We start from the raw sequence: 4,546 nt of genomic DNA, 5'->3' as shown, positions 1-4,546 counted from the left end.
AAAAAAAAAGAAAGAAAGAAAGATTAAGATTTCAAAGTAGGCCATAACTTCTTTAGAGTTGTGTGGTTATTGTTTGGGATTTTTTTTTTTTTTTTGAGACAGACTCTTACTCTGTTGCCCTAGGGTTGAGTGCCCTGGTGTCATAGTTCACAGCAACCTCAAACTCTTGGGCTCAAGTCATCCTCATGCCTCAGTTTTCCAAGTAGTTGAGACTATTGGTGCCTACCACTATACCCAGTTAATTTTTTCTATTTTAGTAGGGACAGGGTCTCTCTCTTGCTCACGCTGGGTCTCCAACTCCTGAGCTCAAGCAATCTACCCTCCTTGGCTTCCCAAAAGGTTAAGATTATAGATGTGAGCCACAGCACCCAGCTTGTTGGGAATTTTTTTAATGATTCAGGAAGATTTGAAATGTAATTAGAGGTACTAATTACCTCTCTGATTCACTCCCATTATCCTGTAATTGATTGATTAAAAGTGTACAACACCCAATGATTTTTATGAATTTAGGAGTAGGTCATTATTTCTTTTAGAAGATACAAAAAATATTTAAACAGTTTTGCAGTTGACTCATGGGGTGATGTATAATTAGTAATAGATCTTCAGTATAATTTGCTCCTTAAAGAGATGTGCATGACATTTAAATAGTCAGCATAATTTCATAATCATCAGTGTTTAATTCAGGGTCATACCAATCTAGTATTAATCTCTTTTACCGATTCACCAATATAGGCTACTATACAAACCATATACCTTCTCAATTCTACACCCTTTTTATTCTTCTTCTCCAAGAAGTTGTAGTTCTATTTCTTTATAAATTTTTTTCAGAGACACAAGTTTCTTCCTCAGTTTCTTCAACTATAAAAGGAGATAATAATAGCTAGACCGGCTCAGCGCCTGTGGCTCGAGTGGCTAAGGCGCCAGCCACATACACCTAAAGTGGTGGGTTCAAATCCAGCCCGGGCCTGCCAAACAACAATGACAGCTGCAACCAAAAAATAGCTGGGTGTTGTGGCAGGTGCCTGTGGTCCCAGCTACTTGGGAGGCGGAGGCAGGAGACTCGCTTGAGCCCAGGAGTTGGAGGTTGCTGTGAGCTTTGATGCCACGGCACTCTACCCAGGCAGACAGCTTGAGGCTCTGTCTCAAAAAATAAATAAATAAATAAAATTTAAAAAAATAATAGCTATACCACAAATAATACCATTAAATAAGATCATATATAGAGAGATCTTATGTAAAATAAGATCATATATATAACATTTCTGTAATAAGTGGGAGATTATAGATGAAGGAGGGGAGCAGGATAGAATAATCCATGTGGTAATAGACTAGAGTTGGAGACATCAGTAAGAATGCTTGTTTAACTTAATATAGATATAGAAGGTTATATTTAGAAATATCTATAGTTAAGTGTGTATATAAATATATATATTAGTATATTTCTTTGTTCTGTCAGCTAAGAGGAGCTAGGAGAAATGACACATGGTAGCAATGAGCATGCTTAATGCCCACATCTTGGTTTCTAATCCCATTCTCTGTTTCTAGGAACCAGGTCTCCTTGGAGAAATGGCTGAGTTGAGTACTGGGGCAGGAAAAATATAAGATGAGCCTAGATGATCTTGTAGCATCAGAAAGTAAGGAACTATACAAGACACATAGACACACATGTTGATGGGATATGTCAAATGAACACAGAAGCCCACTGAAAGAACTCAGAATGACCAAAGCTGAAATAATTTGAGCCACGAAATAAATACAGTAGCAAGGGATTATAACCCAAAGTATACCAAAAAGACCCAGAAGTCCATAATAATATAAATAAACTAATAAATTAGGGAGAATAGAGAAATCTGTCATGCAGAAGAATTACAAATATATTTTGTAGATACTCCACCCTAAAGGAAAGCGAGTCTTTATCTCTACTCCTTAAGTGTGAGCTGCACATAGTGACTTTTATTCCAAAGACTATGGTATGGGAGGGGAAAGGCAAAAAGTAGCTTTACAGTAGAAAACCTTATAAACACTGCTTCAGTCAGGTGATCAAGGTCAACACCAACAGTCCTAAATCATGTTGGTACTATGTAACTTTGTATGATGTGATGAAAGTGGCACTTTACCTTTGTAATAGTCCTCTAAAAAGCTCATAACTCCAAATATAATCATGGCAAAAACAAGAAAAATTCTAAGAGAGGAGCATCCTACAATATATCTGGCAAGTACTCCCTAAAATCTACAAGGTCATCAAAAGCAAAGTCTGAGAAAAAGTCACAGCTGAGACCTACAGAGGCAATATGGGATCCTGGATGGGATCACACAACAGAAAAAAGGGATTAGGAAAAGACAAAGGAAGCATGAGTAAACTGTGGATTTCAGTTAATAATAATCTATCTTTTGATTATTAATTGTAATAATGTACCATGCTAATAACATCAGATGTTAATAATAGAGGAAACTGTGTATGAATAGGGTGAGGCGTATATGAGAACTCTCTGTACTATCTGCTTAATTTTTCTGTAAATTAAAAACTGTTTTAGTAATAAAGTCTATAGACCTCCCAGTTGATCCCACAGTCCCATTACTAGGCATCTACCTAGAAGAAAAAAAATCATTTTATCATAAGGACATTGGCACTAGATTGTTTATCGCAGCTCAATTTATAGTCACCAAGATGTGGAAACAACCTAAATGCCCATCAACCCAGAAATGGATTAATAAACTGTGGTATATGTATACCATGGAATACTATGCAGCCATAAAAAGATAGAGACTTTACATCTTTTGTATTAACCTGAATGGAGTTGAAACACATTCTTCTTAGTAAAGTATCACAAGAATGTAAAATCAAATATCCAGTGTACTCAACACTAATATGAAGCCAGTAGACTTATCTAATACATGCCCACCTAAGAGAAAAACTCAATTCAGTTTGAGTTGGGGGAAGGTGGAATGGGGGAGGAGGGAGAAGGAAGGAAGGGAGGGGATTGATGTACTCTCACTTAATGGACACAATGTAAGGGTCTTGGCATACCTTTTGGGTGCGGGACACAACTACAAGAGGGACTCTAACTAACACATGCATATATTGTAGCCTAGTTTATACCCTCACATTTGTACCCTGAAATAATAAAAAAACAAATAAATAATAAAGTCTATTAATTTTTTAAATGTCTGCCATGATGCCTCATATGTGAAAGGTATAATCTGTATAAATAATTGTTATCATCATTATTATTAATGTAACCTATGTTTTTAGGTTATCATCATTGTTATTGTTATCATCATTATTATTAATAATGTAACCTAGTTGTTTATACCCTCACATTTGTACCCTGAAATAATAAACAAGTAAATAATAAAGTCTATTAAATTTTTTAAATGTCTGCCATGATGCCTCATATGTGAAAGGTATAATCTGTATAAATAATGTTATCATCATTATTAATAATGTAACCTATATTTTTTCCAGTTTTCACTAGTTTATAATCACAAATATAATCTTTTTTTTCTGAAACAGGGTCTCATTCTGCCACCCAGGCTACAGTGTGGTAGTGTCATCATAGCTCACTGCAACCTCAAACTCCTGGGCTCAAGCAATCCTCCCGCCTCAGCCTCCAAAGTAGTTGAGACTACAGGCATGATCCACCATGCCTGGCTAACATTTTTCTATTTTTTGTAGATATGAGGTCTAGCTCTTGCTGGAGCTGGTCTGGAATTCTTGACTTCAAGGAATCCTCCTGCTGCAGCCTCCTTGAGTGCTAGGATTATAGGCATAAGCCACTGCATCCGGCCTACATGTACTACATATAGTCTTATTTATAGTAATCATCCTTGTTTTGATGGAAGTCCGGGTAGCACAGAGAAGAAATATTTGGGCTTGAGAGAAAAACATGCTGAGATTAGAAGCCTGCCTCTGAATCTTTACAGGCTTTGTGACCTTAGGCAAGTAATTTACTTTACTTCTCTAATTTCCTCATTTTTAGCATAGGGCTAAAAATAGCACCTACAATTATAACGTAAGGTTATTGATAGAATGACATGAAGCAATGTAAATACCCATTCATTCTACTAATTGTATTGGGTGCCTACTATGAGAAATACCAAGAAAGAAAAGGCCTGTTTTTGTGGAGGCAGGAATAGGAAATAATAGAAATTCAGTTTGGGGTGTGTTAAATTTGAGATAGAAATTAGATTTCCAAGTGGGAAAGTCAAATAAATGGCTTTATCTGAGTGTCTTGAACACAGAGAAGAGGTCAAGGTTGTAGATGAAAATTAGCTTTACAGTTTGGGGGCTAAGTTCACCTGGAGGACACACAAACACTTAGAGTTCAAGTACAAGAAGAATCAGCAAAAAAGGCTATAGAGAAGGAACCAGAGAAGGAGGTGCGGGGAAATTAGGAGATAATGATGTCATAGACATAAGAAAGAAGAGTTCAAGAATAAAAACACTGAATGCTACAGAGAGGTCAAGTAAAAGGAGGAAAAAAGATCATCCATTGGATTTGGTTATACTGAGCTTGTTGATGATATTGACAAGAGTCATTCAGTG

This window comes from Otolemur garnettii, unplaced genomic scaffold (assembly GCF_000181295.1).
Source record: "Otolemur garnettii isolate 467f Iridium unplaced genomic scaffold, OtoGar3 scaffold00159, whole genome shotgun sequence".
NCBI lineage: Eukaryota > Metazoa > Chordata > Mammalia > Primates > Galagidae > Otolemur > Otolemur garnettii.
The sequence above is the reverse complement of the archived record's forward strand: the minus strand, read 5'-3'. Positions refer to the sequence as shown.